The sequence below is a fragment of the Lissotriton vulgaris genome, chromosome 4_1 (genome assembly GCF_964263255.1).
Source record: "Lissotriton vulgaris chromosome 4_1, aLisVul1.2, whole genome shotgun sequence".
Lineage (NCBI taxonomy): Eukaryota > Metazoa > Chordata > Amphibia > Caudata > Salamandridae > Lissotriton > Lissotriton vulgaris.
The window spans coordinates 1,644,576,522-1,644,602,626 of NC_141691.1; positions in this window are offsets into that span (position 1 = coordinate 1,644,576,522).

Consider the following 26,105-nt stretch of genomic DNA (forward strand, 5'->3'; position numbering starts at 1 on the left):
GAGGGGTGAGTGCCGAAGCGTGAGACCGCGTCTCACGAAAAGGCCGCGCACCCATTGGTCGAAATTATTTGCGATCACAGGGTCGATTGGTTGTTGCATCTGTTGAGAGACGCACTGGTATTGGAAGAAGGATTTGTAAACAAAGAGGTCATAGCTGACCACGGAACTTTTGGTTGCACAGTCAATGTGGTATCCCGAATTCTTACCTGATCCACAACTTTTAGATTTTTGCAAGGATCAGATGCTAAGAGGTAGACCTTATATTATATACGGAAGCAAGAGAAAAATGTCATTTGCTGACAAAATAAAAAAATATTTCAAGAAAGACAAGCCCATTAGAACTAGAGAAGGTGTAATCATTCCACCACCTAATACTCCCGCATCATTCATGATGTTTGACAAAGGTTATCACACCTGCGTATGGTTGGAGAATTGGGCAAAATATACCCAAGACGATGGAATCCTAGCATTTCCCCTAGATGGTATCTTTAATAGTAGAATTGTATTTAATTTGAGGACTCGAATGAATGACTTACATCCCAGACTAAGGTTGACTCAGTATGAGGCTTTAGAAGAATGGGAGATTGAAGCCTTAAAGCAAGACAGGCCCAGAATGGATAAGGGAGTGAGCAAATGGTACCCGAAATTGCAGCGAGATGCAAAAGAGAAAAAGATGAAACAGTGGAGACAGAATATGATGGTTGAGGGACTATTTCCAGTATTTGGGATAAACGAACCCGAGGGAGGGAAAAGCACAGAGAAAACCCGACACCTAAGGTCTGCAGGTGATTCGGAAGATGAATACCTGGAGGATTTATTAATGAAAAATCCACTGCCATATGATGAGGAATCTAGGTCCCTGAGTTCGAAAAACCTGTTTTTCCGACACCCTAGAGAAAGAAGGGCCAGTGAAACAGATGTAGCAGGTAAAGAGGGATTTTGTAGGCCTGATACAACCTTCCCGAACTATAGGCCATTTGGTGATGAAAGATCAGGAACGACAGTCCCAACTGCCCCAAGCCTGTATCCTCCTTTAGTTCCGCAAGTAATACATGAAAAACCGATTGAAAAGGTTTTACAGGAACAAGAAAGGGAAGCATTGATTAAACAACGGGATGAACTAATTCAGAAAATATCATTGTTGAATCCCAGTCCTGAAGCTTTGACAATTCCAGTAACTATTGGTCCCGTTGTTCCTCTTTATGGGGATAGACAGCCTAGTCCAAAAACTCCAGTTATTACACCAGTCATAGCACCACATAGAAAGGAGCCTCTCTTAGTTGACGATCAGACAAGTGAGTGCGAATCTGTGGTCTCCCTGTTGGATCTGCCCATAAGGGAACCAGAAAGTAGTGTACCTCGAACGAGAACACAGAATAGTGCAAGGGAAGTCCTGATAGAGACAGCTTCAGGTACTCGAACTGCCACAATGGTGACTCCGGAAGAAATAGATAGATGGACCAGAGAATTAGAAAAAACAACTCCCCAGACAAAACCATTAGATATTTACAAACTAAGAATAGAGATGGAAGAACTAATGGCTGGAAACATGAGATTAGACAGACTGAACACTCTTAGCGAGGAAGAGTAGCTGTTCATATGCAAAAGTCTTACCCGAAACACCAGAGTCAAAGAAGTCAAAAGGATGGTGGAACCTTCCTTACCAATGCACCTGACCACAATAACCAAAATAATATTTTCCCTTTAAATCTGAGGAAGGGAAAAGTGTGCACACTGAAATCCACCCACCATCACAATGATAGTTCTATACAGAACATAAATACAGTTACATTTATAAGCACAGGTGCACCACATATAGAAGTTGTGCAAACTAGGTCACAAGCTTGACACAAGAGAAACCAAGAATCAATTCCCAAAGCAGTTTTTATCAAAAGGGTCTTTTCTTTATTAATCCATTTGTCAAAGAAACACAGCCGACGCGTTTCGTCCCATACGGGACTTCTTCAGGGCTGTATTGCAACAAAAAACAAAACATATAAACAGATCATTAAAATTATGCATCATCTGTCAACTCAGCCGAGTTACAAACAATTACATATTTAAAAACAACTGAATGTCAGTGTTACTTTGTCTTAATCATATTTTCTACATCAAGAAGGAGACATATGGCATCAGGCCTAGAAAATGACCAAAGCTTTCACAAACCCCTTGTGAAAAACAAATGCAGGCTGGAAATACCATTCACTATTACCAACATTCATGGGGCATGGTCTAATAGATGTCTATTTACAAATGTCAGTCAGCTCCATTAGACAAGCCCACCTCAGGGTCATCATATCACTGTATTTGAGAGTACAGGAATATATTTAAAATGCATATATATGAATTTGGAAAGACAGTCCTAACGCGACAAAATCAAAAAAAATGTTGTCATGTTTTATTTACAATTCAATGCATTCGATAAGATCATATCAAAAGGAATCCTGGGCACAGTGTGTAAACAATGTCATAAGGAAAGCAAGAATCATGGGACAATTTAAGCTATGAAATGCATGCTGAGCCATGACGCAACTGCAGGTAGAGCATAAGGGATACAGGAATTGAATAAAGAAATGTGGAGACCTACCAAAATAAAGTGAAAGAGCTCCTTAAGTCAAGCAGCAACTCGTTATCCGACAAACAGGTGCGCAGCCGATAGCTGTGTTGTGTACAGTCTAAAGGTATCTATACCAGAAATTACCAAGCAAGAAGAGCAAGGAAACGATTATTAGTACTAGTATGTTGTTGTTCATAATGAACGGCCAGGGCAAACAAAAAGGGGGGTGGGGGAGGGAGAGGTAAGTAAGGGATGTGGGAAAAAGATGTAAGAAAATACACTTACATGTAAATGCACGTTATAATCACTAGGGGGACCCAATTTCTATAAATATTCCGACAAACGGCAAATTCGAACTGTAAACGAGAAGAATAATGCATTTAATATCTATTTTCTATAGTGGGATCTGAATGTCCACGTTAACAGGTGGTCTATCATTGTTGATTTGCTGTTTAAAGTTTGGGGAAAGCATTATTCTTCATTAAATGCTCCAAATCTGTATTGTCGTCACATAAATGTCCCATATTAAGGCTTTGACAGCCCCTAGAGGAAGCTCCCGAGACGTCTGTAGTGTAGTCTTGCTTAGTTCGAAATTTACTATATAACAAGGTAACAAGCATGCTTGACTAAATGCTTTTCAAAGTTTTTCAGAGTGGGCGAACTAGTATGGTAAAAACAGTCGCCATGCTTATGTGAGAAAACCAACACCCAATATCACTCGTGTCCTAGCGGTCTACAAAATAATGAGTCAACCGTTAAGCTTGTCCACGCACATTATACAACAACAGAGTGGTTTATATAGCCAAGAATAGTCTGACATTGACATACCTGATATCATTTTCAAGCAAGAAAAATAATGTTTGTATGCGTCCAAAGATTCAACGCCTCGATATATTCCTTAATGTACTGTAACATGAAGAGCGTAAAGCGTGAATAGGCTACTAGGGTAAACTCAAAAGGTACACATTTAACAACCATGTAAACTGATACTTAATTACTTTCAAAGGGCAGACGAAATGAATAAATAATCGTTTTACCTGAGCCTTATTACAATGGCTCCGATCGGCTGTCCCGTGCTTAGGACCCGATATCAACCAGAAATCCGTGGCCGACTCTAAATGGTAAGTAAAAATATAAATATAAATGGAAAGATATCTAATCATAAATAGGAGAACTTCTATATAAAAATAGCCAAATGAAATATGTGTTGTACATAGAATAATCGGTGGGCAGTTTTTCATGAGGCACGAGGCTTGAGCCCCTGGCTCTAATACAGCGTGTGCATCATATCTAATCTTTACTGCCGGTTCTCAGTAAGTCACATAGCTTAGTTGTAGTTTACGAAACACTCTTAACCCAGAGAGCCACCCACACAAATATCTTAAGCCCTAAGTCCAGAAGCAGTGGAAGTTGCCAAAATCCTGTATATATTTTAAAAACCAAAAACAGGACTAACTCAGTAATTTCCAGACTCGCTTCATTTGCATAAACGCTTACCGCGGACAAAGAATAATGACGAATATACAATCCCCTTCTTGTCTTCTCCAGTACGTGTAGCACCTGGTAGGAGCAGAGGGGTAGTAGTATCGGTTTATATATCCCCAAATAATATGCTGAGTAGTAACACATGTGTGAGTCCAAGATAACATGATGAAGGATGAGAACGACAAATATAATCTACTACCGCCGCCATCTTATAATATAGACAAAGTCTATAGAATGCGGTACGTGTTAATAGATAGGGGGCCCAGGTCACAAAAAAGAGGCACAGCGACCAAACAAATTCCCAATATGAGCTCATAAGCTTCTGGTTGAATAAAAGATATTCCTATAGACAAAGTTTTCAACTGTGAAAGCCATGTCTTTATCCTATACGGAACGAGCTTGGTGGCCATCTTGGAATGGTGAATATGCGTTCCTAGAATGGTGCATTTGCGTTATTAACGCGGCAGTCGATAAAAATAATCGGTGGTACTATGGAGTAAAGAATACTTATTTCAATTTCTTTGGTGACCGGAACATGGGATGGCACGGGGCCCCTATTATGTAGCGGAGAATTGTTGCTATTATTTCAATCATGTACCTATCATGACAGAAAAAGAACGGTGGCCACCTTGGAATGGTCAATGCAAACTATTGATGCAGTTGGGTATAAAACTATTCAAATTATACTACAAAGCAGGCAACTTGTTGTACATCCAAACCTAAATGTAAACGTGTTAGAAGGTATAGATGTAGTACGTGATGAGAATAAAGAATATTGATCTTACCTGCGAAATCCCGACATTGCTCAGCATATCTTTCATTTTAATGTACTGGAAACAAACATAATATTTAAAACGGAGGAAGAAGTAAAAAACATAAGAAAAATGAAAAGTGTAATCCCCATGGAAAAGAAATATTTCTTGCTTTCCTTGTACAAATGCAAAAAACATGTTTGTACTGTATATTTGCGATCCTCTTGTATTATCAAATTTATTCAAAAAAGCACAAGGTTCAGCATCCATCATAGATTGAGTCTTCTACCAACTGTTTACTTTACCACAATGTATATAATACATCCATGAGATATCAAATTATCTGTATCTGAGAATATTATGTCAGAAAATAATGCATCTCATCGTCACAATTATGGCCGAGCTCAACCGCTCTTAATCTACAAATCCAGGTTGCCTCCTTTTTTCTCAGAGCTAGGAGTCTATCCCCACCCCTAGGGTGAGTGGGGACATGATCTATACCCATGAACCAAATCGTGTCTTGTGGGGTATGTTTATCCTGCATATGATGGGTCATTGAGTCATTGGGTACTTAAAATCACTGTGGACTCTTACGTGTTCCTGTACTCTGACCTAAATAAACATAAGGAATCCAACTCAAAGGAAGGAAGAGGGAGGAGTGATCAACAAATGTTGAAGCACTCAGTGTTCTGTAAAATACCCCTCACACACCAAAAGGCCCCTTGGTGTCATGCTTCATCATCGGGGTCCTCGCACCCCTCTATCGGGATGCGGCGTGCTGCGACCTGCGACTACGCGGGAGCACTTAGATAAATGACTATGTGTGGTGTGCGGTGTGTGGGGTATGTTGTTATAAGTGAGTGGTGGGATGTGGTGAAAGAATAAAAAGTACCTGGCACATGAGTGTAAAAGAAAAAATGTTATTCTGAACTCTGGCTGGTACTGTTAAAAGAAGTGCAGTGTGAGGTCGAACCTGTTAAATTAAGGAACAGGACCTCTGGTGTGCGTTGTCGACATGTTCCGGAGACAAGCTCCTTCTTCAGGACGGGGGCACAACCTCCCCACCTTACTCACGTCTTATTTTAATAAAAAATTTGTATTTACAAAAAAGTGAAAATTATAGGCTAAGTGTGCCTACAGCGGTCTGCTACAAGTACAATGACCCGTAGAAAGACAAAAAAGAACAACTAATGGTTACCCATGTAGCGGGTAGTTCAAGCAGGTGCAGTCACCTGGAACCTCACCATATGCTTGTATTAAGCCTGTTAAAAGGAAAAGTACTCACAACACAAACAACATAAAACACATAAGATACTAGGAGTTACACTTAGTTGTAGTCATACTTGTGAAGCTTGCTTGTGGGCTTCATGAGCAGAAATAGGACGTCAGGGGTGTTGCTTGATGTGCAATCTGTAGTGAGGAATGATGCAGGTTTTAATAAATCATTCTCACTTACTTAGGCGGGAGAAATCAGATGGTCGTTTTTCGTGGTTTTTCTGCATGATACTCACATTACCAGGACGCTGTGATCACCGTCTTACCCCGAGCGCTGCTCCGCTGGTGTGAGGAGGTAGTATGGTTATGCTATTTATACCCTGTGTGACAATTGGGTGGAAGCATCCATATGACCTTATAGGGGTGTTCCGGCGTTAAGTATGTGCCTATGTATGGAGCATCCGCTCATTAGCCATACATAATCCTCGTATGTCAGAAGCGGGTTTACACGGGATTAGCGCAAGTACAGACGAGTGTTGCGCATGCGTGTAGATATCTGTCCTTCTTTCGCGCATGCGTTTTAAGCACAGGTGCATATCGCGTGACGCTACTGTGTAGCGCACGCGTGTTAGTTCCATCTGTGTCTGAAACCTGGGGATGGAATACTTCTTACTGAGAAGGAATTGTTTACACCAACCACACAACCACAGATGTAGGGAGTACATAACAACAGAGGATGGTTTTTAAAGTGCAAGCACTGAACGAATCAGATGTTTTTGTGATGGGCTTCGGGACAGTGTGTCCTGAGTTTGTAATGGTCCCCTTTTAGTTAGACAGTTGGCTCCAGGGCACATCATCATTAAGCCCTGTTAAGTGGGTCCCAAGTCTGAACACCCATCTTTGTTCCTTTTGAAAAAGGCCGGCATCTGAAGGTAGTTGCTCTATAATGGTCCTCTTGAGATCATTCACGCAATGTTGTGCAGTCAAAAAATGTGTGGCCATTTTAGTTGTGCTTTTTTTACAGCGCACATTGCTCTTGTGCTCATTCATTCTCGTTTTCATTGCTCTTGTGGTCATACCTACGTACTCAAGGTTGCAGGGGCATTTTATAAGGTAGACCACGTTTTTAGAGTTGCAATTAGTAAATCTCCTTTGATCCCAAGTGGTTCCATTGCGGAAGGTAAGTTGTGTGCTTTTTTCTGTCAAGTGGCAGCTGCTGCAGTTCCCGCAAGGGAAGTGACCTTGGATGCCTATAGATGGTTGTGAGGCAATAGTTGTCGGTTTCGGTCTGGTGTGTACCAGCATGTTTCTGAGGTTCCGTCCCCTGCGGTGAGCAAACAATGGTTTTTCAAAGTTCAGTTTGCCACATGTTAGTATCCTCCAATGTTTGTTAACGATTTTGGATACCTCTTTGGACATACGCCTGAGACGTAGAAATTGTCCATACGGCAGATTTTCTCGAAGGTGCCTGGGGTGAAAACTGTCGTATCTTAACAAGCAGTTTCTGGATGTTGGTTAAAAATGGGTAGTGGTTTTCAAAACTCCTTCATCAGCATAGATATTTAAATCCAAAAACACCAATGTGTTGTCAGAAATTGTACTAGTGAAGTTCTAAAAGGCGTTTTGGTTATTCAACCATGTTTGGAAGTTCTCAGAGGATTGTCGGTCACCTTCCCAAATGAACAGGACGTCATCTATGTACCTCCTCCAGCATTTTATATTTGATCTGTATGGATTCTGCTCATGGAGAATCTTTGTAGTCTCGAGATGGTGTACATAGAGCCCAGCCATCCTCGGAGCAAAAGTACTGCCCATGCTGGTCCCATGGCACTGTTGGTAAATTGTGGTTTTGTACTGAAAAAAGTTTTTTTGTAAAGCCAGAGAGATGCATTCCAGAACTAGCCCTCGTGGTGTCTGATACTTCCATTGTGTGGAGAATAGGACTTCTTCGATGATCACGTGTGTTTCGTCGTGCGGGAGGCTGGTATAGAGACTTTCTACGTCTAAACTGATGAGAGGTTGGGTTTTAGGGTCAAAATTTGTTTCTTGCAGGAGTTGTAAGACAGCTTTTGTGTCTTTTAGGTACGTGTTTGTCGATTGTACCAATGGTCGCAGGAAGGCGTCTGCAAATTTAGACAAGGGTTCTAAAATTGAGCCGATACCTGATACTATCGGTCTCCCTGGTGGATTGGTGAGGTTTTTATGGATCTTCGGGATGCAATAGAAGTAGGGGATGCAAGGTTTTTTCTGTTCCAAAAATTCCCCTTCCTTCTTGCTCAACCAATCATGTGCCAGGCCTTCTTCGATCAAACCCCCGATTTTTATCCTGAGGCTTTCTGTAGGGTCCTGTTGTAGGATCATGTAGTTGCGTCTATCCGACAAGTCTCATACGTTCGTTGTCGTAAGCATCAATCGTTTGCAAGACGATTGCTCCCCCCTTATCTGCCGGTTTTATGATGGTATTGGTACCTTCAGATAGGGCTTTCAAGGCTTGTTGTTCTTCCCTTGTCGTATTATGAAATACTCGTGTGGAGGACACATCCAGTTTGTTAACTTCTGTCATGAGGGCTTTTTCAAAAGCTAGTAGCTCTATTGGGAGCAAGGTGTCAGGTGGGGTAAAGGTAGACTTTGGTCTAAGGCCTGTGTCTGTTGTTGGTGTCGTGGATGGTTTGTCCATGAAGTAGTATTATGAAAAGAGAGAGGAACCCCTTGAAGTGAACAAGGGAATTGGGGTGTTAAACCTAAATCAAACAGAATGATTCCCTTGGGTCGTGTACAGGAGAAGCTTGGAATTAGCTATAACCACAATCAAATATAAACACACTAACTAAAGAAATTAATCAAACAATATAGCCATATGCCTAGCATCCCACAAGCACAATCTTTTTTCTGACTTAGGGAGAGTATGCCACGTTAATATCTGCCCTCACCTAGCTACGCCTACTAGGCTAACAGTGTCTATCATTGTGTCGAAATTTAGGTCTTTATTAGAGAAGTCTCAAATACCATAACCAGATTAAGCTCCAACGACCGAGGGACCCAGTGTTCCTGAGAGTTTGTATGTAGAGAAAATTGTGAAGTAATAGAATATATAACTCACGTATAAAGAGCAGCCATTAAGTAATACCATTTATGAATAGGCTAGACATTGTACCTGTGAATTACTGTAAAGTATAGTGTTCTCTCAATTCAGTCAATTAACTGTATGTATATCTATTGTAGGACAACCATAAGGATCCAGTAACACGACAGACAACAAATCAATAGTCTTGATAAAGGTGGCACATAATAATACGCAAACCACCGAAACGCGTCGACGCAATTTTCTGTACAATTCATCTTTTTTCCCCCCCGGTGTATATAAGATTGTACGGTTATAAAACCAGGGGACGTTGAAATTTTAATTGTGAATGTATGCTTTGTAATTTCTAATTTGTATGTTTTACAATTGAGTTTTGTCTGTCCTTCATTTTTGTGCTGGTCACAAAATTATATAGTATTTTAATTGTTTTTTAACATTTTTTCCAGTGTAATTGTAAATTGTCTTTTTATTGTTTCAATAAATTGTTATGTAACTTCATTTTTGATTAATTTCTTTAGTTAGTGTGTTTATATTTGGTTGTGGTTATAGCTAATTCCAAGCTTCTCCTGTACACGACCCAAGGGAATCATTCAGTTTGATTTAGGTTGTCCATGAAGTAGGCCTGTAGTTTCAATTTGCGTATGAATTCTTGCATTTCAACGTTCACCTTAAAGATGTCCGGTCTCTGTGTGGGCACAAAGCCCAGGCCTTTATTTAGCACTTGTTGTTGTATCCTCGTCAGTGGTTTGTGAGTTAGATTCACCACTAGGTCCCTCTCTGGTTGCTGGTTGATGGTTGGTTGGGCAGGGAGCCTGTCATGCTCCTGGTTTGTCGGGGGTTCCCTTGGTCTTTCTCCTCCCACGTGATGTTGTTGCCCTTCCGGTTCTTTCCCCGTGTCCCAGGGCGGGTACCTAAAAAAGGTTGTGGACCATAGAAACCACCGTCAAAGTCCTGGTTCCATTGTGTGTATCCCTGAGCATTTGTAGGATGGTTAAACTGGAATGGTGGGAATGGTGTCGGTCCCATGTACTGTGGAAATTGGGGTGGGTACCCTCTCCACCCACGTTGCCTCGGAAATTGTTGTTTTCTTTGTCGCCATCTGCCTCTATTTGGGCGGTACCTTCGGCTATTGCTAGAGTTTGAGCTAGATGAACTGTTATCTGACCCATCACTGTCCATATCACTGTTCCGATTCGGGGGCACATAATCCGCTTTTGTATATGGGTATGCTCCTTCCGGTGTGAATTTGTCTTTATCCTTGCTCAATTTATTTAGTTTACTTTGTTTGAGACTAAATTCAAACTCGGTCATCTGTTGGTTGAGCTCATCTAGTCTGATCTTGAGGTCGGCTGTTGAAATGTAGCTACTCAGTTGTACCTCAATCTTTTGAATTTCAACTTTCAGTTCTTGTGTGATTCTGGTTGCTGTTTTTACAATCAGGACTGGCCAGTCCCTGGTACAATGCCAAGATATCAGCGACCACTCTTTTTTGAACTGTGTATCTGACTGGAAAATAAATGGTTCGTTTTTGACGATCAGACCTGGTGGTCCCATTTTGTTCCTAAGGTATTCCGTCATTATCAGGCCATGTAGTGCTGCTTTTATTTGGTTGCGTCTCAGGTTAACTAATTTGTTCCAATCATTAATGTTTGGACCAGTCTCTGGGTTGCTAAGACCTTCAAAAGGGTTGACTGCAGTAAGAATGTTGTCAATTTCATCCTCACCAAACGTAAGGCCATGTTCGTCCTCCATTTTCTTGAGACCGCTGAGGTCTATAACTACCTAGTGTTAGTGGATATGTGTTGTGGTGAGAGTATAACTCCTGCAGCTGCACGCTGCCTAGATTATGTCAAAAAACACAAGAAGGAGGTAGAGCGAAGGGTTGGATTCTTGCTCACGAAAATCGACCATCTGATTTCTCCCGCCTAAGTAAGTGAGAATGATTTATTAAAACCTGCATCATTCCTCACTACAGATTGCACATCAAGCAACACTCCTGACGTCCTATTTCTGCTCATGAAGCCCGCAAGTAAGCTTCACAAGTATGACTACAACTAAGTGTAACTCCTAGTATCTTATGTGTTTTATGTTGTTTGTGTTGTGATTACTTTTCCTTTTAACAGGCTTAATACAAGCATATGGCGAGGTTCCAGGTGACTGCACCTGCTTGAACTACCCGCTACATGGGTAACCATTAGTTGTTCTTTTTTGTCTTTCTACAGGTCATTGTACTTGTAGCAGACCGCTGTAGGCACACTTAGCCTATAATTTTCACTTTTTTGTAAATACACATTTTTTATTAAAATAAGACATGAGTAAGGTGGGGAGGTTGTGCCCCCGTCCTGAAGAAGGAGCTTGTCTCCGAAACATGTCGACAACGCACACCAGAGGTCCTGTTCCTTAATTTAACAGGTTCGACCTCACACTGCACTTCTTTTAACAGTACCAGCCAGAGTTCAGAATAAAAAAATTTCTTTTACACTCACGTGCCAGGTACTTTTTAATCTTTCACCACATCCCACCACTCACTTATAAAAACATACCCCACACACCGCACACCACACATAGTCATTTCTATAAGTGCTCCCGCGTAGTCGCAGGTCGCAGCACGCCGCATCCCGATAGAGGGGTGCGAGGACCCCGATGATGAAGCATGACACCAAGGGGCCTTTTGGTGTGTGAGGGGTATTTTACAGAACACTGAGTGCTTCAACATTTGTTGATCACTCCTCCCCCTTCCTTCCTTTGAGTTGGATTCCTTATGTTTATTTAAGTATCATTGTGGAGCAAGAATCCAACCCTTCGCTCTACCTCCTTCTTGTGTTTTTTGGCCTGTACTCTGACCTTCAGTGCCCGTTTGGTATGCTCTACCTGCAGTTGCGTCATGGCTCAGCATGCATTTCATAGCTTAAATTGTCCCATGATTCTTGCTTTCCTTATGACATTGTTTACACACTGTGCACAGGATTCCTTTTGATATGATCTTATCGAATGCATTGATTGTAAATAAAACATGACAATTTTTTTTTTATGTTGTCGCGTTAGGACTGTCATTCCAAATTCATATATATGCATATTAAATCTATTCCTGGACTCTCAAATACAGTGATATGATGACCCTGAGGTGGGCTTTTCTAATGGAGCTGACTGACATTTGTAAATAGACATCTATTAGACCATGCCCCATGAATGTTGGTAATAGTGAATGGTATTTCCAGCCTGCATTTGTTTTTCACAAGGGGTTTGTGAAAACTTTGGTCATTTTCTAGGCCTGATGCCATATGTCTCCTTCTTGATGTAGAAAATATGATTAAGACAAAGTAACACTGACATTCAGTTGTTTTTAAATATGTAATTGTTTGTAACTCGGCTGAGTTGACAGATGATGCATAATTTTAATGATCTGTTTATATGTTTTGTTTTTTGTTACAATACAGCCCTGAAGAAGTCCCGTATGGGACAAAACGCGTCGGCTGTGTTTCTTTGACAAATGGATTAATAAAGAAAAGACCCTTTTGATAAAAACTGTTTTGGAATTGATTCTTGGTTTCTCTTGTATCAAGCTTGTGACCTAGTTTGCACAACTTCTATATGTGGTGCACTTGTGCTTATAAATTTAACCGAAACACCAGAGTGTTCCATGAGAAACTAATGAACACTGCAGCTAATATGGGAATAGATGTTAGCAAATCCAAGGTATTACAAAAACCTTATAGAGCAGAATTTTCTGACAAAGACCTAGATAACATGAATGTGTCCGGGAAAAAGGTACAAATACGAGAATTACTGAACCTGTTACAGAAATGGGGAGATTTAGAAAAATGGAAAGCCAGATGGGCAAAGAAAAAGGAAAAGATACAAGGGGCCGCTGCACTCCTAAGTGTACTTGGTAAATCTGAGTGATTCAAAGAATGTGAGTTCGTTTAGGGTGCTCAGGATATTGTCCCTGCTGTCCAAGAGGGACAAAGTAGAATGAACATGAAAGGAACCTTGTGGGCACAAGGTGGTTAACCTGATCACTCCTGTGTGCTGGACAAAGCAATAGTCTGGTACTTTGTGGGTGTGATAGATAGTTTTATTCACTATGTATCATATTTTAGTTCAAGTCGATTTCAAAATCAATTTCAAAAGCTCTCCATATCATTGGATAACATGTTGTAAGCAATGGTATTCGAATATATCCAAACGTAAATGTCAATCCCAATCATGTACAATGATTGTAATCCAAATGCCATACGTAATCAGAATCCCCGATGCATTTCGAGCAACAAGCTCTTCGTCAGGGGGTGAAATTTAGGCTGTGAGAAAACAGGAGAAGAAAGAATCAGTCAGGAACCGAGTGTTTCTAAAGGGAGTGTGTATGAGTCCAGATCACCAGAAAAAAACGTAGTGTATAGCGTCTCTAAGAAACGATGCTGTAAAGTAACATGCCAAATGGTGAAACAGAAACGAAATACCAAAAGGGTAAAAAACGGTGTTTACAGAATGGGAAGTGACCATGAATAATTGAATGTGAAAAAGGAACAACCTCAAAGTCTATAAGATACAGGTAACAAGACGTGCGAGCACCCACGAAGAATAAGGAAACAAGAAAAGCCGACGGTGCACTGGGGCGAATACGAGCGTGCAACATAGTGAGAAAAGAAAAGAATCCGAGTTTGAAAAATAAGTACATGCCAAGTGTCGAGAGTGAAGGACAGAAATATTGACTCACCGAGTGTGTGTAAGACGCGGCATACGTCGGTAAACGCCATGGCAGAATCCGAAAGTGTGTTAAACGGGAGCGACGCATGCGTATAAAGGTGTATGGGGATGAAAACAAAGAACGGACTGAGTGTAAGGAGACAGAAACGTAGAGATGGAAGACGGTGCCAAAGATAAACAAGGATAGCGAGTATGACGGGCAGTGTAAAACGGGATGAATGGCGAATAGAGAGAAAGAAAGGGAGAATTACTAAAAAGAAAGGGAGAATTACTAAAAAAAGGCTGGGTATAAAAGGGGAATAAGTGGGAAGAAACAGATCAAGCTGTGAGCATGTTGAATGAAGTCTGTAAAAAGCCAATAGTACAATACATATAAATCGCAGCACAAAATTAAGAGTACCAACAAAAACACAATGCATGAAAATTTGGTCAGATAGGTCTTCTGTTAGGGAGAGTCTTCTGTTAGAGAAAGCTGCTAAATTCCAGGCGATCATTGAGGCCTTTTGGAACGGAAGACCCAAGTCTATAAATCCAAAATAGTTCTCGTTGTAATATATCCAAATTATCTGTATCTGAGAATATTATGTCAGAAAATAATGCATCTCATCGTCACAATTATGGCCGAGCTCAACCGCTCTTAAACTACAAATCCAGGTTGCCTCCTTTTTTCTCAGAGCTAGGAGTCTATCCCCACCCCTAGGGTGAGTGGGGACATGATCTATACCCATGAACCAAATCGTGTCTTGTGGGGTATGTTTATCCTGCATATGATGGGTCATTGGGTCATTGGGTACTTAAAATCACTGTGGGCTCCGACGTGTTCCTGTACTCTGACCTTCAGTGCCCGTTTGGTATGCTCTACCTGCAGTTGGGTCATGGCTCAGCATGCATTTCATAGCTTAAATTGTCCCATGATTCTTGCTTTCCTTATGACATTGTTTACACACTGTGCACAGGATTCCTTTTGATATGATCTTATCGAATGCATTGAATTGTAAATAAAACATGACAATTTTTTTTTATGTTGTCGCGTTAGGACTGTCTTTCCAAATTCATATATATGCATATTAAATCTATTCCTGGACTCTCAAATACAGTGATATGATGACCCTGAGGTGGGCTTGTCTAATGGAGCTGACTGACATTTGTAAATAGACATCTATTAGACCATGCCCTATGAATGTTAGTAATAGTGAATGGTATTTCCAGCCTGCATTTGTTTTTCACAAGGGGTTTGTGAAAGCTTTGGTCATTTTCTAGGCCTGATGCCATATGTCTCCTTCTTGACATAGAAAATATGATTAAGACAAAGTAACACTGACATTCAGTTGTTTTTAAATATGTAGTTGTATGTAACTCGGCTGAGTTGACAGATGATGCATAATTTTAATGATCTGTTTATATGTTTTGTTTTTTGTTACAATACAGCCCTGAAGAAGTCCCGTATGGGACGAAACGCGTCGGCTGTGTTTCTTTGACAAATGGATTAATAAAGAAAATACCCTTTTGATAAAAACAGTTTTGGAATTAATTCTTGGTTTCTCTTGTGTCAAGCTTGTGACCTAGTTTGCACAACTTCTATATGTGGTGCACCTGTGCTTATAAATTTAACCGAAACACCAGAGTGTTCCATGAGAAACTAATGAACACTGCAGCTAATATGGGAATAGATGTTAGCAAATCCAAGGTATTACAAAAACCTTATAGGGCAGAATTTTCTGACAAAGACCTAGAGAACATGAATGTGTCCGGGAAAAAGGTACAAATACGAGAATTACTGAACTTGTTACAGAAATGGGGAGATTTAGAAAAATGGAAAGCCAGATGGGCAAAGAAAAAGGAAGACAGTAAGGCCAGACCGAAGACTTCTGAATATGTCTTAAAGGAAGTCGATAAACCAGAAACCTTGTATCCCATGAGAGAAGTGCCAGTGGGAAAATATGTACTTGTACCATGGTCCCGACAGGATATTGTGTCCTTTACAAATGACTTCCGAAAACTACGAGAGAAACCGGTAGAGTGGTACAGGCAGGTTGAGAGATTCGTTAAAGTTCAAAAGTGCCTCCTGAAGGACCTAGATGTGTTCTTCGATATTGTAGTCCCTGTAGATTTATGGACAGAATGTAAAATTGCAGTTGATTGGCCCAGTGAAGAGTATGAAAGAGACTCCAGAACAGTAGCTCCCTCTCCGAATGTAATGAGACAGTATGACAGGGTAATACAATATTTGAAAGGGAAAGTGCCAGCCAAAGAAACTGATTGGACCCGCATAGATAAAACTACCCAAAATCGTGATGAAACTGTTCATTCCTATTATGAGCGACTGTTACAGGTGTTCAAGACCTACAGTGGAATCGATAATATTGAAATGAAGGATATGACCCATTTCATTTATCGATTCGTGTTGGGATTGAGACCTGAGATCTCTCAGTGGATTAGAGATAACAAGATCTGTTGGCAGGGTAAACCTGTAGATGAGGTCCTGAAGTACGCCAAATACTGTGAAGCCGAGATGGAAAACAAACGGAAGGCCTTAAAGGAAAAGGTTATGTGGGCTCAAGTAAAATTGGCGGAACAACAAGAAAAACAGTTAAGTAAAATAAATATTAACACCCCGAATACAGGTACAGGGGGAGGAGGGAAACCCCGAGTTAAAATGAGTCGAGAGGAGGCTATGAAAAAGTTTCCCTGCCACGGGTGCGGTCAGATAGGGCACTGGAGAGACGAATGTCCAAATTTACAGGCTGGTAATGTCCCCATTAATGGTTTAAATCCACAGGTGCAGAAAGAGGAGCCACGAAAGACCCAGCAGCAGGTAAAACAGAATCAGTTGCCTCGCGCTCCTAGACCTAATTATAAGAACCAAGCTCCGCAGAATGAGGGGGTCGAGGTATGAGAAGGAAAGGAAGATCGAAATGCAGCAACCTCGCAATTCCTGTTGAATGATACATTCCTCTGTGATGAACCTTACTGATGGGGACTTGGCGCCTCCTTGCCGGTAGACCAGTCAGGGCCATACATTGAAGGAAAGGTTGAAGGAAATTACGTCACCTTTCTGTTGGACACTGGTGCTACCCGTTCTACTGTGAGAACAGCAGACGTTCCTAACCTACCCCTATCTGGAGAAGCAATCCAAGTAATGGGTGTGCCAAACCATATAATTAGTACTCCTGTAACTGAACCAATGGAGATCTCAATAGGAAATTTTAAAGAAATGCACAGATTTGTTGTCTGTGATTCTAGCCCTGTGAACTTATTGGGACGTGATTTGCTGTGCAAAATGAACTGCACCATCTTTTGCACACCAAAAGGTGTTGAAATCCAGACTCCAGATGAAGACGGATTGTACAAATTAATGTGCTAAGGCCTGACTCAGAAATTAAGAAATTGACAATGCAAGACCTACCTGAAGAGCTCCAACAGACAGTGATACCAGAAGTGTGGGATTTCACTGGAAGGGATGTAGGACTAATGGCAAATGTAGACCCGATTCAAATAGCCATAAAACCAAATGCAGTCTACCCGAATACCAAGCAGTATAAAATGAACGCAGAAGTGAAAGCCGGAGTTGGCCTCCAAATAAAAAGATTGCTAGAAGCCAACATTATACAGGAAGTAATGAGCAGTCCTTGTAATTCGCCCATAATTGGAATCAAAAAGCCTAGAGGGAAGTACAGGGTAGTGCAAGACCTGCGCAAGGTAAACAAGATCGTTGTCCCTTGCTCTCCTATTGTGCCAAACCCTGCAGTGATTTTGTACCAAATTCCATGGAATGCTGGATGGTTTACCGTCATTGACTTGTGTCACGCATTCTTTTCCATCCCATTGCATCCAGACAGCAAATTTATTTTCTCATTTGAATTCGACAGTCATGTCTATGTCTGGAATCGTGTCCCTCAAGTCCTTCTATTTTCAATCAGATTCTAAAAAGGTGCCTTGAATCCTTAGTCTTACCTGGAGAATCAGTTTTGGTCCAGTACATAGACGACCTCCTGGTGGCGTCTAAAAGTCGGAATGACTGTGTTACTGATACCATTGCATTGTTGAATCATCTAGGTAAAGGAGGGCATAAGGTATCGCCAGACAAATTACAGTTCTGCAAGAATTCAGTGAAACATCTGGGGCACCAGATAGAAAAAGGTATCCGGAAGGTTACTTCAGAAAGGATTAGGATAATTCGAGACATGGAATTACCCCGTACTCAAAAAGACATCAGAATGTTCCTGGGAGTGGTAGGATACTGTAGGCAGTGGATTGTGGGATTTGCAGTCTTAGCTAAACCATTGATAAAAATGACCAAGAAAGGAGCAAAAGATCCAGATGAATGGATGATGAAAGCATGACATCCTGGATAAAATTACAAAACTGTCTGTGCTCAGCTCCTGCATTAGGAATGCCTGACTATTCAAAAGATTTTGCCTTGTTTTGTGACACACGAGACAATTGTGCACTCTCAGTCCTGACTCAAATTCATGGTCTAACTAGACGACCGGTGGCATATTTCTCTGCCACCTTAGACCCACTGGCTGCTGGATTGCCTGGATGTCTGAAAGCAGTAGCTGCAACTTGCACAAGTCTTGAGCAAAGTAAATCCATTGTCATGGGACATCCAGTAACTGTGTATGTTCCACATGCAGTTGTAATCCTACTGACCCGGACCAAGACTCAGTACCTCACACCTAGTCGGCTGTCTAAGTATGAGAGGATTTTAGTGGGTGCTGCCAATGTAACTATCACTAGATGTAATATACTGAACCCAGCAACTCTATTGCCAAATACACTGGCTGCAGAAGTCAGGGAGGAGGTTGAGCATAATTGCATTGATCTCACTGAATATAGCACAAAACCACGCCCAGATATTAAGGAAACAGCTTTGCCCATAGAAGACATTGAATTGTTTGTGGATGGCTCATGTTTGAGACATGAGGATGGAGGCCTAAGTGCTGCCTATGCTGTGGTCACCCTAGCAAAAACAATAGAAGCATCCTACCTATTTGGAGTAAAATCTGCACAAGTAGCCGAATTGGATGCATTGACAAGAGCTTGTAAAAATGGGAAAAATAAGAGAGCAACCATATATACTGACAGTCAATATGGTTACAGGGTTGTGCATGTCTTCGGCCAATTGTGGCTGCAAAGAGAATTCATGACTTCCTCAGGTACCCCTATCAGAAATGGAAGAGTGGTACAGAACCTCCTGGAAGCAATCCAGTTACCAAAAGAATTGGCAGTGGTCAAGTGTGCTGCTCACAAATCTGGCTACGACAATGTGACAGCTGGTAACCGTTATGCTGACCAAATAGCCCAATACTGTGCCCGAAAAAAAATGTCATTGGACATCACATTGGGGGGAGTCGGAAACAGCTGCCAACTTATGGTGTTTGAGGATGTATCAACTTGGGAGGAACTGAAAGGGTAGCAACAGGCAGCAGAACCAGAAGAAAAAGCAAGATGGGAGAAAGATTATTGCCAACCAAGGGATAGAGATGGTATCATCGTCTATAAGGATGGTATGCCTGTGTTACCAGACAGTATGGTTGCTTCTATGGCAAGACTAATATATGGAGACTCACACATAGGGAGAGATGCAATGGTTCGTGTTTTTAAACAAACATGGTACAATTCGAAGTTCAGGAACATTGCAGAGGCACTTTGCCAGAGGTGCTTAACTTGTCAGCAGTTTAATCCTGGAAAGAAAACAGTGGTGTTGCCCAGTACGATTGGAAAAGCAGAAGGCCCTTTTATCAGACTACAGGTTGACTTTATTCAGTTACCCATTTGCAAAGGACATTGGTATGTTCTTGTCATAGTCTGCCTATTTTCAAAATGGGTAGAAGCTTACCCAGCCAAGAAAAATGATGCCATTACTGTAGCCAAACTGTTACTAAGGGAACTGATACCTAGGTACGGTTCTCCAGTCACGGTTGAATCAGACAGAGGGGGGCATTTTGCCAATGATGTAATTACTCAGCTCTTCGAGGCATTTCAAATTACCCAAAAACTGCACTGTGCATATCATCCAGAGGCTTCTGGAGTCGTAGAACAGCTGAATGGCACTATAAAGTCAAGACTGGGAAAGATGTGTAACTCTACTGGATTGCATTGGATAGATGCTTTGCCCTTTGTCCTGATGGGACTGAGAAGCATTCCAGACCGAAAAACAGGCCTAAGTCCCCATGAGATACTAATGGGAAGAGTGATGCGGCAGGCATGGGTACCAGGACACAAACTGCTTAGTATTTCTGATGATTTGGTACTAGAATACTGCAAGCAGCTGGGTGACCAAGTGCGTTCTATCTCTCACCAGATTGGGGAAGACGCCGTCGCCAGGCCCACAACTCCAGTTCATAATTTGAAACCAGGAGACTGGGTTGTGCTTAAGAAACACACCCGAAAGAGTTGCCTAGCACCGAAGTGGGGAAAGTCGAGGCAAGTGACTCTCATCACTACAACTGCAGTAAAGTGTGCGGGTGTGCCAAAGTGGATCCATGCAAGCCATACCAAGAAAGTGACTGAAAGGGAAGCGGCTGAGGCTGAAGGTTGTGCAGCTGAAGGGTCTCCAGATGATGGTCCTGAAGTAGCTGAGGACGAACAACCGAGCACCAGCCAAGACGAATGGTACCTCGCAGATGATCTGGCTCTTGATCCAACCAGAAGATACACCTACTTAGATAGAGAGTGGGATAGTGAGGACGAGACAGGACTAGGAAGGGAAAATCGGATTATCAAAATCCATGACAGATCTGATGAAGAAGGAGGTCAAATAGGGACAGGACAGGTCATCGACACACCTCCTACAACTCCAGAAACGGAAAAGGGACAGTTAGAAATTAGGGCGGAAGTTCATGCGGAAGAAGATCAAGGGTTCGAAGTGCATGAACAGGATCAGATAGAAATAGACGAATGTGTTCATGAACCAGAACTTGAAACAAACGAAAGTCAAAATCAGCATACACCTGAACCAGGCCAGTTTAGCAACCAGGCAGAAGAAACTGTAATAAGACCTGGGACTAGTCAGACAGGAAGAGAAGACGGAAGTGTCGAAATAGCTGTGCCACAACTGAAAGAAAACAAAAGAGCTCGGGAAGAAAGCCAAATTACAGTGCCAGTTAAAAGACTTAAAAAGAAGAACAATGAACCAAGATTCATAAAAAGACTGAAACTGAGGTTGAAAACTGTGGAGGAAAAGCTAGAAGACAGAAAGAGGGCTGCCAGTGAAAAGGAAAGGACTGGAGGCAAGCCTAAAAGAAGAAGTGACAGAATAAAAAGACAAAACAAAAAATATCGGAGTCCTGAATGGACTTACCTAGTATTAGAGGAATTTGAAGACCTCGAGATAAGTGACGGAAGTGACGAAGAATCGATTTGCTGTTCAGGGTTCCGAAGAAGACCCCACCTGAAAATTTAACCTGCGTAAGCCACCTGTGTAAAGTTACAAAGAGGGGTTGGAAAAACTTCTTCTAAGCCAAAAAAATGTCTGATTCAAATGTGAATGGAAGACCTAGACAGAATTGCTGTAAGACATGCTGTAAAATATGCTTATGTAGTGTAGCAATAGTACTGATAGTATGGATAAGACTAACAGTCTTAATACCTTTCATGATAAGCAAAGATTCTAACCTGTACCCTACTAAAATAGTGACGAAAGACTCCGATGTTTTGCCAACAGAAGAAACACCACAAAGTGTAGAAAGACGTGAGAAAACCTCTAGCCTTAAACAGACAAAAAAAGGACATCGATGCATCAGATGAGGGAGGACTACATTATCACAGAATCAGAAACAGGACACATTTAAATGTATTTGCAAATCTTTTAGTTCAGTATGTAGAAGCTATGGAAATAGAAGACTGTTATATCTGCATGAAGCTACCCACTTCAGTAGCTGGAGATGTGACCTATCATCATTTACCCCTAACCTATGGAATTTCCTGTAGCATTTTAGCAAGCCTCTTCTAAAGAGGAACTTTACAGTATTACTATTCTAACTCAGACGTAATATTTTCTGAACTTCCTATTCCGGGAAACCTGAACATTGTACATACCAAGAGCGATGTGACTCGTTATATGGGAGAATACTTTCTGACTATAGGTGACATAGACTTAGGTGAAGCACACAGAAATAACTTGACCTGTTCATTACATGAACAAGAGAAAATATTTTTAAATATGGCAGAAAAGAGAAGGGAGAGTTTCCAAAGAAAGGCCAATGACAAAAGACAGAAAACTCCTAAATGGGCAGAAAACATGGAAGGCACCTCAAAGGGTGAAGAGAACGCTGCACTGTTGCTGGATTTCGAAAGAAAGGGGAAACTTTGTCTTCATAGAGAGAAGACTAGTTAGTATAACAATGTATTCATCGGTTCCAGTGATTGCGAACACAATTATAAGGGAATTGGGGGTTGGGGTTTCAAAAATGGGTCAGAACCTGTGTTTCCCGGAATGTATTATATATGTGGAAACAAGGCTTATTTCAAATTGCTGGATCACTGGTATGGAAGCTGCTATTTTGGCATTGTCTTCCCGAAAATATACCATGTGAATGACGCCGCTGGAAGCAATGAAAATCCTAATGGTTTAGTGCGTAGTAGAAGAGAAAGTGTAGGAGAAATAATAGGTGATATATTTAGTGCATTGATACCTGGAGTGGTAGTGGTTCTGAACGCACACCGAATTTGCAAATTGTCTACAGTGGTGGATCGGTTATCTACTGACACTGCTGCTGGTTTCCTGCTGGTCAATACTGAACTGGTTGCGATCAGATCAATGGTTTTACAAAATAGACTTGCTCTTGATACCTTATTGGCAAAAGAGGGCATAGTCTGTAGAATGTTGAAAGCGCAACATTGTTGCACTTACATTCCAGATAAAAGTGTTGAAATTAAGAAATATGTGAGAAACATAACTGATTTGGAAAAGGAACTCAAACCCACTGGAGGTTGACAGTGCCTGGAAGAGACTAACTGATGGTCTCTCCTCTGTAGGTAGTTGGCTTTCTAACATAGGTAAAAGTCTTGTGAGTGAGATACTGATGCCAATAGGGATTAGTTTAATTGTGCTAATAATAATAATTTGTTGCAAATGCCAGAAATGCAAAAAGAAGTATGCTGTGAACAAGAGAGGAGTGAAAAGGAATGTTGATGAACTCGAATTAGAAGAGCTGAAATATCAGATTTATAAGAAAGCAAAGAATTTCCATCCTAATAAGGATGCAGGAAAAAGGCTCAACAACAAGTTTGTTGAGATCGAGATGGATGAGATATGAAAGAGAAAGTTGGCATCTGGTTCCATTAATAGTGATGATAGTATATATCATCAAAGAGGGGATTGATGGAGCAAGGATTCGCATGTTACGCGACTTGCTTGAATTCAAAGCCCTCGCATAAACATTAATATAGTAATCAACCTGTTTCCGTTATTAATTTTGCACTTTTACACTACACGTGGGTGTCCCAGAGACGCTTGCCTATGTGTTTATTAATCCTAACTACGCTTGCAACTAAAATGGTCGCTGCTATGCGGGATTTCAGTCTGCGCATGCGTCGGTCATACCCATGTGATGTGACGCACTCGTAGTTCTGGAGGGATTTTTTCGCTCATGCGCAGTATTGCTAATATAGCTGCTTTGTTTTTAACATGCTCTCTGCTTGCCACCGCTGCTCTGGCTCAGCTGTTTATCTCTGCTTAGCTCCTAATGCTATAGATATTATAAAGTAAGGGGTGTAGTGCAGCTATTCATGGTATACAGTGTATTCATTTTTTTCTGTGTTTCTAAATTGTTTACGCTTACTTTTCATGTAACATTCTCCAGGGGCCTGGGAGGAGAGGTGCTGCTCCATCTTGGAAGCCCATGTGTCAGCAATCACGTCATAGGGGACATGCGAGGCTCGCAACAGTGGAACTCAGCCAGCTGGCTGCCGAAGCCAAGATGCTCCTGGGAAAGTGACCCCTGCTACAGGAGAAAACTTCGACTTGTACCTGAAAATGTTACATTTTATGATAATGTTTGTGTGCCCTATTGTTTCGGCACTCTTATGCCATGGGAACTGGAATGTAAGGGGTGGATTCAAGTAAATGAATATTAATTGTGGAAACACCAAATTCTAGGTGGTGACAATGACCTAACCACCTCTCTTGTCCAATCCGAAATCAGGGATCCCTACACTAGCAACATTTGTGGGTGGTCTACTGACCCAAAAACAGTATAATTGGCCTAGTTTTAGCTAGAGAAATTGTCCGACTTGTCCGAATAGCCGACCTGTCACTGACCCTACGAACTCTATAGGTGATTGATACAGAGAGCTGCGGAGCACTCTGTCCGTAATTTCCACAAACTTAGTGTTGGTGGAGGAACTTTTAAGTGCTGGCGAAGCACTTTGCTGGGAGATTCGAAAACCCAATCGGGGTTATTGGCAGATTCCTTGCAGAGAGGGCGTAGCGCAGGCGTTGCATCCGAAGCTGCAGGTGTTGGTCATACCCTTCCGTGAGCCCAGTCCTGATCCAATCCTGGGGTGATCCCATCCTGACTGTCCATGAGCTGTACCTGCTCGCCTACTGGCATTCCAAGTCCTTGAGGGTCCTTTCCCGCCTTTCCCAACTGACCCGTGGCCAGGGTTAGTCCTCATTCTGTCCTAGGTAAATATAAATTATATGTGGGTGTTCGTCCTTCTAAATCTTTCTCTCCTATTTTCCAAATAAAGCAATCTTGCCTGTAATTTATCTCTGACCTTTAAAACTCTGACGAAAATATTCGTTTAGCATGTTCCTTATCTCTCCCCTAACTCAAATGCTGAATTGTTTGCATATTTAGTATGTTCCACTGTTACCCTTCCTATAGAAGTTGCACTTATTCTGAAGCACAAAACCTCTCAGTTTATTCCAATTAGCAATTAGTAGTATGTTCCTTTTTTTACCTATCCTTTAGTGATGAAATAGCATGTTCCTCTCAATAGTATCCTTCTAAATATTAATGATTCTCACTCTGATTCATAGTTATATTGTGTTTTTGATCCTGGTTATAGACGTTCTCATTTGTGAAAATTTCATTCTCATGGCATATGAAAACCTTTTATGATTTAGATAAAACTTTTAAAACTTCCTGTGTTTGTGGTTATTACAAGGTTATATACAAAATATAAATGTTTGTGGTATTATTGTTATCTGCCTAATCTTAAATTTAGCTCCTGATACATTGTGGTCATAGGTACCTGTTCTCGAGGACTGGTAAGTCAGGTACACATGAAATATATAGAAAGTCAGAACCTCGAATTACTGATAGCGCTGTGAAGGTTACCTGATTCACGAAAATTTATTGATGGGCCCAATAAGCGTATATATTTTGGTAAATAAGGATTGTGTGACCTGCGAGCTCTATCAGTAGCTCCACAACATCAAAATAAAATCTTAAATATAACTTGGCCTAAAAGAATCAAATCTGGACTCAGGCTTGAGCTCCCTATTTTAGCTTTATTACTAATGAAATATTCAAATTGTGTAAGTGAACATGCATACATAGATTCACATTTGTGAAAGGCTCCTACCTTTTCACAACTCTTTGTATCGCTCAAAGATCCCATAGCATCTGCTGTACAAGCATCAAACAAAACTGATGAAATAACTTGTGTCCTGGAGAGGGCTGTTGGTAATTCCACCTCTCAATTAACTCATTTAAGAGAAGTTCCATTCATGCTGTCTTTAGCCAGTCCTCTGAACAATATCCTGAGATAGTGTTAGATGAAAGTGCTGGAACATTGTACTCAGCTATTCTCTATGCAAAGCATGATGGGATGCTTTTGCTGAAATACGGTACAACTATATTATGAATGTCATCTCTGTTGTAAATTAGGAGTGTAAATGGTGAGGACATTTCCTGCAATGCTTTAAAACCACGTGAAACTGAATCCTGGTTTACCTTCATAAATGTAATGCCTTATCCATTGACAACTGAGTTACATCCTAGAAGAAGGAGGATGACTTTCAAGTTTGATGTGTGCTAGAAGTTGGACACTCTGCCACTGCTGATCAGTGCCAGAGTGTAAGTGCTCCCTGTGTAAATTGTTATGATGATTGGATATACATAATTGGCATATTTGTATCACCATGAAGTCCCTAGTAAAGTGCACTGGGTGTGCCAGGGCTGGTGATGACAAATGCTACTAGTGGGCCTGCAGCACTGATTGTGCCACCCACATGAGTAGCCCCAAAATGGTGTCTCAGGCCTGCCACCACAGTGCCTGTGTGCAGTCTGCGAACTGCCATGTCCTCCTGGTCAGTGTCCCCACTGACCAGGCCTAACCTTTCCCTTTTTGTGCA